Here is a 12,618-nt window from a genome sequence, read left to right as displayed (position 1 = left end):
AGGCAGTGTTACTCCCAAGGAAAGGAACAGAGGAGAAGTTTTTGAAGAGGTCACCTGCATGTGCTCACACTCTGTCCTAGTCCCAGCCTCATCTGCTGGCATGCAGACACAAGTCCAAGGTGTCAGGAGACCTTGTATGCTTCCGGGATCCCAAGAAGTTGTTCCTGAAGAATGAGGCATGTGGCTCTAAGATACTGGTGGCATCAAATTCCTTCCAGCCCCAGAAAAATGAGAGGTTGGCTGGTGAAAAGACTCACACCTACCCCCAACAGCACTGCAGTTCCACTGGTAGCCTTGCCTTTTCCTTACATGTCCTTCCTTTGCTGAGCTGGGCAGGTCTGTCCATAGGAGGGGTCCTGGCAGCCCACCCAGGCAGCCAGAGTCTGGGCAGCCAGCCCTCCCAGGCCTTGATATAGAGCTCTTCTTAGCTGACTACTAAGGCCATTCTGGACCAGTTCCTGAGACAAGGGAGTCTGGGGTTTGGCTCCCAGCTCAAGGAGCAGCTGGGCAGGAGCCAGAACTTGTCACAGAGTGAGTGCTGGAGGCTAGTGGGGAAATGGCAATTAGGTTATGTTAGGGAGAGAAGCGCTTTCTCAGGCTCTGTCACTGGTGAAGGAAGAGCTTGTGGGCTGGTCCCCGAGGAGGGACTTGGGCTCTTTCCACCTCTCCCAGCAGCTGGCTTCCCTGTGAGAGGGTCACATTTCCTCTCAGCCATGGGATGGGGCTTCCCCTACTTTGTGTTTCAGAAATAGTGACAACTTGGTTTTAGAAATAGATTGTTGGCTTTGGGTTGGGGGAGATGAGGGAGATAGATATTTTGGGGTTTGCTGTCTTTCCAGCTTTCACAGAAAATAGAAGATGTAGAACATGGAGCCAGCTATGGGTCAGGAGGATTCATCTTAGCTTGCCCATTAGCCAGGGATTTCCTTATGCTTCACCTCTCCAAGCCTCAGTTTCCTCAACTGCAAAAGCAGAGAGTTGCACAAGGTCTCTTAAGAATCCTTCCAGTTCCATAGTTCTTCCAAGCAGCATAGAAGAGAAGCTCTGGGCATTCCTGCACTGTAGGTCTCTTAGAGGGGAAACCTATTCATTATTCAACGGAGCAATAGCCTCCAAATTGAAAAATGACTCCTCAGTGATCCTCTTCAGAACTTTTGAATGAAGATCTTAGTTGATGGCTTTCAACGGGAAAAGCTTTAAGCCAGAAAAATGAAAAGTAAAATCGAGACTCCCAGAGAACTACACACTGTGGGCCCAGGGAGTCAGCCAATTAGCCAACTCAGCAGGAGCCTGCTGGGGTTCAATGTTAGGCCCAACCCTCTATTGAGACATGCATTTACAGATCAAAATTGTGTCAGACTCCAGTAACAGGTCTCTGGACAGAGAACAGGATATAAACAAAGTCATGAATAAGTCATTATTGATTTGAGTCAAATGTCATAGGATGCCATCAGAATTATTTTAAAATAATGAAGCCATTCCCCCAACAAATGAAACATTTTATGGAATTCTCAGTCCTTTTTTAAAAATAGCTTTATAAAGATATAGTTCACATAACACACAATGTACCAATCTGGGAGTACAATTCGATGGTTTTTTGAATTGTGATGTGTTATGCGCTACATAAGGACATTTTGGTCAATACCTGACCCCATAGACAACAGTCGTCCTATAGGATTATAATGGAGCTGAAAAATTCTTGTCACCTGGTGATGTCTTCATGATCCTGACCCTTTGTAGGCCTAGGTTAATGTGTGTGTTTCTTAGTTTATTAACAAAAAAGTTTAAAAAGTAAAAATTTTAAAAATAGAAAAAAGTTTATAGAATAAGGACAAAAAGGAAGAAAACATTTTGTATGGCTGTACAATGTGTGTGTTAAGCTAAGTGTTGCAAAAGAGTCAAAATATTTTTTAAAAATTTAAAAGTTTATAGTTTCAGTAAGCTATGGTTAATTTTATTGAAGAAGGAAAAATATTTTTTATAAATTTAGTGTAGCCTAAATGTACATTGTTTATAGTTTATAAGGGTGTACAATAATGTCCTAGGCCTTCAAATTCACTCAACACTCACTCACTGACTCACCCAGGGAAACTTCCAGTCCTGCAAGCTCCATTCATGGTAAGTGCCCCATACAGGTGTACCACTTCTTATCTTTTCTACTGTATTTTTACTGTACCTTTTCTATGTTTAGGTATTTTAGATACATAAATACTTACCACTGTGTCACAGTCACCTACAGTATTCAGTTCAGTAACATGCAGTACACGTTTGTAGCCTCGGAGCAATAGGCTCTACTGTATATCCTAAGTGTGTGGTAGGTTATACCATCTAGGTTTTTGTAAGTACACTCTATGATGTTTGCACAACAATCAAATCACCTAACAACGCATTTCTCAGAATGAATCCCCGTCAGTGTATGAGCATTCATTAATATGTGAACCCTAACCACAGTCAACTTTTGAACATTTTCATTATCTCGGAAAGAAGCCCAATACCTTATCAATCACCTCTCTACCCCCATGAGACCTTATTAGCAACATAAAAGTTTATTTTCTTCCAAAAAATCACAAATAAGAATTTCTTAATATTGGAACTGCTCTATGGTCTTAGATTCAGATCAAGCAAATCCCAGTTATATGCATGACTGACTCATTTTACCGAACCGCATCCTAGATTGAGCCTCAAGCTCCATCTGTGTCCCCCACCTCAACATTCTCCTGAGATGAAGCCTCATCAGCCTCTTAACAGGGGTGGCCTCTGTGGGGAAGTGGGTTCTGCAAAATGTTAAGGACAACCTGGCTGCCAGAGGCTGGCCACTCCATCATCATCCTGCAGCCCCATTGAGGATGCAGAGTCAATAGCCATGGCTGGGTGTGCCATAGAAGGAATTCAGGCATTACATAGGGCAGAGGATCTCAAACTGGGGACTGTGAAACACCTGCATCAGAGGTCCCAGGGATGGGGAGTGGCGCCATTGAAAACGCAGAATCGCCGGGCGCGGTGGCTCACGCCTCTAATCCCAGCACTTTGGGAGGCCCAGACAGGCAGATTACGAGGTCAGGAGATTGAGACCATCCTGGCTAACATGGTGAAACCTCGTCTCTACTAAAAATACAAAAAAATCATCCAGGCGTGGTGGTGAGTGCCTGTAGTCCCAGCTACTCAAGAGGCTGAGGCAGGAGAATGGCGTGAACCCGAGAGGCAGAGCTTGCAGTGAGCTGAGATTGCACCACTGCACTCCAGCCTGGGCGACTGAGCGAGAATCCATCTCAAAAAAAAAAAAAGGCAGAATCCTGAGTCCTACCCCGAACCTACCAGCTCCAAATTTCTGGAGGTGGGGCTTGGGACTCTGCATAGTTAAAAAGTTATTTGGTGATTTTTAGACGCAGTAAAGTTTGCTGACCCAGTATAGAGGGCTCCACTTGAAATCATTTGCATCTCAAATTCTGAGGTTTTCAGAATGTAACTCCTGCCTGAATTGTTTTTACTTCCCGCCCTTTTCAGTTTTGAAACTGAGTCCATCCCCTCTTCTTCCTTTGTGTTCAGGAAGCAACCTCTGGCCATGTGCCCAACCCACTACCCTTCACATGTTTTCATCTCCCTGGGGCTGTCGGCAAGCCCTATTCTCACTAGCTGCAAGTGCCTGAAGGCTATCTTTAGGCAGTTATTCCAATGCGAAGAGCCATGGGAACCATGAGAAAAGTGGCACCAGTTGGCCCCTAATGTCCTGGCAATTGCGGCATTTTTTCCATTTCTCACCTCTCAATTAATTACCTTTAGTAACTGTTTAAAAGTTTTCTTCTAAGGTCAATGACCTGGGATGCTCATCTGGAGATATAATTTCCAGAACTATATTTGACCCATATATAAAGAATAATGAGAGAGAGTCCCTACCCCTTGAGGTAAATGTCGTATTCTGCTAGGTCTCTCTTTGACCCTTTTCTTTCCAAGGCCTCCTCTCCAGTAATGTAGGATGATCTGGAAACCCCAGTGTAGAGCAGGATTACTCCTGGAACCTGGAGGCAAAGGGGAGCAGAAAGAGCACCCCAGGTGACATTCCTTTCTTTTAGCCAATGGAGAAACAACATCTATAAAAGTTGAACCCAGGCTCAGATCAGCCAGCCATGAGACTCCCAGATGGGAGGCAGAAGAGAAACCGGGGACACACAGGGACAGAGGGGAGAGGCCTCCAGGAGCATGTACATTTGGTTCCATGTGGTTGCAAGTTGAACAGAGCTACCAACCCCTTTAGCTTTCCCTAACCAAGATCTCTTTGAGAAAAGGGAAGAAGGTTTCATCTCAGAAAAGGACCTTACAGCCAATGAACAACAAAAAAAAGGAACGTGGGGAGCCCAGCCCTGTGTGGGAGTTGTTGCTCCCAGGCCTCCCTAAAGGGTTAGGTTCCCCTCACTGCAGGTCCCCTAGCACAGGGCAGGACGACAGGTGCTGGCATACAAGGCCATTCCTGGCAGGGATTATGTAAGGCCCTGCAAAAGTGAGGGCTGGCCCTGATCTCATGCCTCTAATCTGACAACAGGCAGCTCACTTCTGGAGAGATCAACCAGCTCCTAGTTCAGGTATCAGGCCACACCCTAGTCATCCCACAAACTCAAATGCCCAGAACTCAGCAGGGCACTTCTCTTCATTCTATATGGATGGAGGCTCCTTCCCTTATCATTTAGTTGGGAGGGGCAGGAATTGAAATTGTTTTCCTCCTACTGCTCAACACAATAACAGACATCTTCACTCTTGGAGCTCCTGCTTACTCAGCCCTTGCCCCTGTCGAGGTTATATATGTGTGACCTCCAGCTTTCCTGCTCCACTCTCTCTTAGATTTTCAGGTCACCAAAGAAGAGGTCATGAAATCTGCTCATTGATGGGCATCAGTCACTTGCTGGGACCCATCACTCCAGCAGAACCAGGGACCCATTTCTTTCAGTCCCTCGAACTCCTCACCTTCTGACAATCACATATCCTTTTACACTTTGCCTAATTTTCTACCTCTGTGATCAAAATCCCAAGGAGAGGAGAAACCTTCATGCTGTTTGTGTGTGTACACGTGTGTGGTTACATAAGCATCTCCTTTTCAAACTTCCAAAACCATAGTAAAAGATATATTTTCCCTTTTTAAAATTACATCCAGTTGACAGATTTCTCAAAACTCCCTCTGAGTTAATTGCAAACAACAGGATTGCTTGAAAGATTTTTGGATAAACTTAACATCTCTGGGATCTTGAATGTGGAGAACTGGCCCATTAGCACACATGCTTGATGCCTCCCAGCCTGGAGCAGGTCCTTCTACCATCACTGGGAGGAGGGAAGAAGAGGTGACATTTCACTTCCCACCTCTCCCCTTGATGCCTCTCACTTACTTCCTGAGTCATAGTGGTCTCATTTGTGAACTAATCAATGCCATCTTGGTGTATTGGAAGAGATACTGCAGCTATTGGGAGAGATACTCCTTCACCCAGGAAAGAACTGCAGCTTGGCCAGGCTGCTGAACTCTCGGCCTTTGTAGGGATCTGATTCCCCCTGGCTTCCCTCCCCCACCTTGGAACTGCTCAGGGAGAAAAGGCCCACAGGGGTGTGGGTGACCCTCACAGTGGTGGCTGGCCAATTCCTCACTTGCCTGTGAGTTCCCAGAGGAAATGCAAACAAATCAGACCACATTTGGCTGCTGGCCAAGGAATCTTTGAACTTCTTCAATAAAAAGTCTTTAAAACTTTGGTTCTGACCCAAATCTTTTGCTCCAACATAAAAACTGCCGGGCCTTAAGAGTTTCTGTTTAGAGAAACAGTGTGTCTCTGGCATTTGAATAAGGGTGTTTATCTCAGAAACCCTTCTTTGAGTTCCACCATGTTCCGTAAGTTCACTGTATCTCACCTTTAGCCTTCAAGCCTCCCTGAATACCCAGCATGAGTACCTACACCTCTTGTAGCAGTTCTTTCTTTATAAGCCCCTGATTGTGCATTGTAAAAAGGCCCAGAGGTTGCTGAGTTTCCCCTGAAACGGAGACAAGAGAGAAAAAACTCTCCAGCAGGAGGCGTTTAAAAAGGTATTGGTCACTGATATTCGTTATCCAATGTGGTCCTGGAGCTGCCATCATTTAAAGAAATAAAAATAAAATGTTTGAGGAACTGGTGCAGTAAAAGGCATAGTTGTTTCTTTTAGAGCAAATGGTACATTACTGATTGGCACATTTTCATTCCCTCTTTGTTGCTGCTTAATCTCCAAAGCAGATTATATGGCACATACCTGTCTCCAAAGTCTTATCTCCTATCTTTATAAATAGAGGTCTCAGGAGGGAGAACTAGGTTTTTCAGACCTAGGCCTTCCCCTTCAACCCATGTGTTCGCCAAATCAATACCCTTACCACCTCCACTTCTGTACCTTCCTGGATATAATTTCATTGAATCTCCTTTCGGCTGTCAAGAGGAAGTCTGGAGGAAATCAGAACAGTTGCCAGCAAATCACTAAACAGGTCCCCTTTTAATCTACCCCATCACCAATTTACCTAAACAACATGGACCGACATTCAGACAGCTGCTGAACTCTTCCTGGTGTGTCTCCTGAAAATATAGACTTGAACCTTCTCAACCTGAATTCTGTCTGATCCCCAACTTGCAACACATGTGGAAGTCAAAGCCATTGGGATAGTTCTCTCCAGAGTTGCAGGTTGCTGGAAAAGTAACCTGGGAGCAGGAGAGGGTTCCAGACTCAAGAACAGAAGAGAGAATCACAGTTCATACCCAAGGCATATTTTTTAGAAAACTCAAGTGAACAATAATTGTTAACCAATTTCCTTAATTGCTCCCTTAATTAACACCTTCCTAGAATCCAAACTATTCATTTTCACCTGAATAACTTTTGGTGACAATAGATGGGAACCAACTCTGTTTTGCAATTAATTTTCTTTTATGGCATGCTTCCAGAGGTGTCACAGAGTATTGCATGTTTTAAAATAATGTTTTTTGGTTTGTTTGTTTGTTTGTTACTCTTAAAGTGCCAGGATAAATTTACATGTACATAAATTTGCTGGGCCTAGTATTTTAGGACACCACCAAACTTTTTATAAAGGTGGACATTGTCAACGAAAGAGTCAAACTCTGTAAAATATTTGAAGAGATTTATCCTAAGCCAAATATGAGTGATCATGGCCCGTGACGCAGCCCTCAGGAGGTCCTGAGAACGAGAACATGTGCCCAAGGTGGTCGGGGTGCATCTTGCTTTTATACATTTTAGGAAGGCATTAGACATCAATCAAATACATTTAAGAAATACATTGATTTGGTACAGAAAGACAGGACAACTCGAAGTGGTGGGGTCGGGAGTGGTGGAGGGTGCCTTTTTAATTTTATTTTATTTTGAGATGGAGTTTTGCTCTTGTTGCCCGGGCTAGAGTGCAATGGCGCGATCTTGGCTGACTGAAACCTCCACTTCCCAGGTTCAAGCAATTCTCCTGCCTCAGCCTCCTGAGTACCTGGGATTACAGGCACCTACCACCACGCCCGGCTAATTTTTGTATTTTTAGTAGAGACGGGGTTTCACTATGTTGGCCAGGCTAGTCTCGAACTCCTGACCGCAGGTGACGCGCCCGCCTCAGCCTTCCAAAGTGCTGGGATTACAGGCGTCAGTCACCCTGCCTGGCCGGCTATAGGTAAATTTAAACATTTTCTGGTTGACGATTGAGTTTGTCTAAAGACCTGGGATCAATAGAAAGAGACATTTGGTGGTAGAGACCAAAGTTTTACTATGCAGATGAAGCTTTAACTTGCAGGCTTCCGAGAGAATAGGTTGTAAAACGTTTCTATCAGACTTAAAATCTGTATTGATGTTAATGCCAGAGACAAGACTATAATGAGGCATGTCTGACCCCCACTTCCCTTCATGGCCTGAACCAGTCTTTCAGGTTACATGTTAAGAGCCCTGGCTGAGGAGTAAGTCCATTCAGATGGTTGGTTGCGGGGGGCGGGCGGGGCGGCGGGGGGGCTTAGAATTTTATTTTATTTTTGGTTTACATCATTAACTAGAGATTAAAAGAGGTTCTAAAGATGCCTGCTCCATTCCCTATTTGGGCATCCTTTCTTTTTAGACTGGTGATAATATACATACACATAACATCATCTTCACTACCACCACCACACACAAAAAAAGTTTCTTTAGCCACCCATAAAACAATTTCATATTCTGTCATAATATTTGTGGACTAAATGTGATACTTGACCTCTTTTTGCTCTGTCTTCATTTTTTCCTATCATTATTTTTATGTATTTACATGGAAACTTCTAAAATTGGCCAGAACCATGTTGAAAGAGACAAATTATGAGAGCAGATGAAATAACATGTTCATAGATGTTTATGATGTGACTTTCTGAAGCACAATAAAGTCAACTCATACGAGGATAATATTGTCTTGCTAATGCTAGTATTTATGGCAAGTCATAAATGAACATGTTGGATGCCTATTTTGGGTAATGACTGCTTTTAGAGCGTTGGAAGAATTTCTCACTGTGGGTCACTCTGTTTGACATTATTCCTTCCTCTAGAAAAATTCTGGATGGCTGTTTAGCAGGAGGATGATCCTGGAGGAAGGCGGCCAAGGCTACATATAATGTGCTGTGGTCATTATCACTTCCTAGGTGAAGAGTGGTTTCCGTTGTTCTCAGGTTGTAGCCTGGAGGCAGTTGAGGATTCATAAAGCCCTGCATTTTCTCCTGCTTTTTTCCTACCCCTCTCCTTTCTCTGCCTCTATCTTTGTTCTAGTTTTCCCTACAGCCTGATTGCTTTGGAGCTCAAACACAAACTACTTGCCCTGTCATTTCTCCACTTGCCCATCCCTGCCCTCTCCCCAGCCATGAAACCCAAATTCCTCCTCCATCCTACATGTATACCCCTAAAGAATAAGACTTAGCTATTCTGTTAATCAGCAGGTCTTGCTTGGAAGTCCACTTCAGAAAAACAAGTGCAAAAAACACTTCTGCTGTTTTCAATCTATCGTTTCTCTAAACCCATCTTGTTTCATTTTCAGCTGCCAAAATTTTGGTCATTTTGAGAAAATGGAAGTCTCCCGGCAGAAAAGACCAACTTTATGTAGTGACTATATGCTTGGTGAAGTTTTAGGAATTCCCAGGAAAAGCCTGAAATTCTAATATTGGGACTTCTTTTAGGTAGAGCATCATGTGGCCATACATTTCTGTGCAGTGTTTGAATACTTCTGAGAAGGACATGCAGTAATCCATTATCATTCCTAACCCTGTGGCACAAGTGGATGTCAAATAGATAGCTGTTTTCTTGGAAAACAATGCAATGGGACACTAATGTAGCAAATGTTGATAGAAGATGGAGGATGAGGTGTATAAAATACAGAAAACCCAGGAGGGGATGGCTCAATCCCACTAAACAGATCACTATAATAGGATGAACTGGGCAACATTAAGCACCTAAGAATTATGACAAAAAGGAAATAGGGAAGGATATCTGAATCAATCAAAGTTCAATCAAGAAAACAGCACTCCAGGGGATGGGGGGCAAGGGGAGGGAGAGCATTAGGACAAAGACCTAATGCATGTGGGGCTTAAAACCTAGATGATGGGTTTGATAGGTGCAGCAAACCACCGTGGCACATGTATACCTATGTAACAAACCTGAACGTTCTGCACATGTATCCCAGAACTTAAAGTAAAATTAAATAAAAAAATACTGCTCCCAAAATTTCAAACATAGAATTTAATACAGGTAATTGATTACTGAGTTGATGAAAGAGTTGAGAAGTCTAACAGGGTACAGTGATGCACCCCAAAGATTAGCAATAGCAGGGAGTTGCTACCAACCCTTAGAACAGGAGGGATAGAGAGGAAAAACTTACTTATTTTCAGGAGCTCAGGAGGTTCAGTTTGAATAAAAAATTGAAGTAGATTGTAGGCATGTTACCACCTCCATTTACGTGTAACCTCCCTTTTCAGGACTCTCAGTTTAGGGGTAAAGATTTCTCTATAGATTACTTAAAAGATTAAAGAAAGTCACTGTATCCCATGGAAACAAGTCTAGATCCCAGTAGGCATCAAAGAAATGTTTGATCCTTTTCAGGTCTTTGAATAAACATGAAGGAGAGGAATAAATATGATCAACCCTTCTCCCTATCCTCTCTTACTCCAGTGGGCTCCCCACAGACCATTAGAGGTAGGGAGACCATTTATCCTGATTTGCCAAGGACAGTCCCAATATACATCTGTTTTCCTGGCATCCTATCTTGTTTAGCATATGTCCTGGAATTTTCATCTTATAATGAAGTAGTATTAACAATTGTATTAAAAAGAGCTGAGATAGGTTTGGTAGACTTCCACTTTGCACTTCCACCTTCCACCACAGTTTCAGGTAATGGTGTGTGAGACTCATGTGCAGTGAACAGATTTCTCATTTTAACACATTGAAAGATGGCCATCTATACTCATATCTCTTTTCCAACTTTTTATGATACGATGTAATTAACATATCCCTTTCAAAACTGGTTTGCAGAGTATTCACTGATAAAACTAAGCACACTCCTATGCCAGTGACTAGGACCAGCTAACTACTGGGTGGTTGTGGGAAAAGTATGTGTCACTCTTGGCCGCCTGTTATATCATGGCCATTGCCACAGCCTTTTCAGTGCACAAAGCATTCAGACCACTAATTGGAAGAGTCAGCGAAAAGTTGTTGGAGTTGGTCTACATGAAATACAAGGGCAAACGAAAGATGAAAATGAAAAGAAAGTTTCCCAAATGCTCTTGATATTTTGGTTTTCTCATGTATTATATGATGTGAATCTATAACTATTTATCTCATCGTTTGGCAACAATTTTATATTTTGTAGTAAATCCTTTCAGTAGCAATGAGCTCAAAAAATAAAAATTTAATAAAAATTAAATAATCAAATTTCCATTTCACAAAAAAGTTGATGATGGATACACAACTTGCACAGAATGTTTATATTTACCATCTACCTCTGTGATAGTATGATCACATGAGAATTAGAAGCAACATCAGCATCTCCTTCAGAAATTAACAATTATCTTAAGAAGACTGCACCCAAAGACATGGATTTATCATATGCAGCTAGAGAAGGTGTGTTTACCTATCACTCTGAAAAGCACAACTTTTCATTTAGATCAAATGATTCTCCCCTTAAATGAATTTTGCTCATTTTTGATTCCAAGTTTTCTCATGCATGGACAAAAGGTAAATTAATAGCAGAAGTACACTGCAAACAGTTGAATGATGCCTAGCTTAATACCAGTATCACTAGATGATTCAAATATAAAATCAGTTAATTCCCATAATGCCTCGATTTTTTTCATTTAATTAAGTCTTAAAATGTTCATTTTGCCAAAAGTGAAACATTTATTGTAAATATTATTGTAAATTCAATTAAAAATTTGGCATCAAGGATAGAATTATTTATTTTTGCAATGGTAATATAAATACAAATTTGGTAGACTATAGCATTGTGATAAAACATATTCTTACTAGATTGAGCAAAAATGTATTTTGAATGGACTGTGGTGCATACATAATTTATAACTCAATAGCATAAACCAGGATAGTCTACCAATTGAAGCAGCAGCTGTACTTATCAAAGTTTACATGTATTTTATATATACGCACTACAAAATTTTTTGATAAAGATAATGTTGAATTTTTTCAATGCTTCAGTATGACTTCATACTTTTTCTCTTTACTATCCATCATCAATTAGATTTCCAAAATGCCTGAGCCATTGGAAAATTAGTTTTGAAATCAACTAAAGTATACTAAGTGGCATTGAATTTTCACATAAATAAAATCTCTAAATTTTGGTTGTACTTGGTTGAAAATCAGCTGGAAGTTTTTAATCAGGGCATCCTCAGAATGCCAAAAACTTTAATTTTTGAAGCTTTTATCAAAGTGTGGTTATCAATGGATACATAAGAAGGATTTCACAAGACCCAATACTATTTCATGGTAAACCTACTCAACAAACTAATAGAAGGAAATTTTCTCAATCTGATAAAGGAAATCTATGAAAAACCCATAGTTAACATATACCTAATGGTGACAGACTTGCTATGTTCATTTTTAACTACTTCTATTCAACATTGTATTAGAGGTTCTAGTCAGGGCAATTAGGCAAGAAAAAGAAAAAAGGCATCCAGATTGGAAAGAAAGAAAGAAAGAAAACTATCTCTATTTGCAGATGGCATGATCTCACATATAGAAAACTCAAAGAATCTACAAAAATACTACTAGAGCTAATTATTTCAGCAAAGTTCCAGGATACAAGATGAATATATAAAAAATTTCTATCTACTAGCAATGAGTAGTCCACAAATAAAATTAAGAAAACAATTTCTTAATTGTTACATTACCACCCAAAAGAATAAAATACTTAGGAATAAATTTAACCAAATAAGCTAAGGTTAACTACAAAACATCATAGATAGAAATTAAAGGAAACCTATGTAAATGCAGACATCCTGTGTTCATGGATTAGAAGACAATACTGTTAAAATGGCAATACTCCCCAAAGTGATCTACAGATTCAGTTGAATTCTTATCAAAATTCCAACCGCCTTTCTTATCAGAAGTGAATGAGCCTATCCT

Source organism: Macaca thibetana, chromosome 7 (genome assembly GCF_024542745.1).
Source record: "Macaca thibetana thibetana isolate TM-01 chromosome 7, ASM2454274v1, whole genome shotgun sequence".
NCBI lineage: Eukaryota > Metazoa > Chordata > Mammalia > Primates > Cercopithecidae > Macaca > Macaca thibetana.
This window is presented reverse-complemented; position numbering follows the sequence as displayed.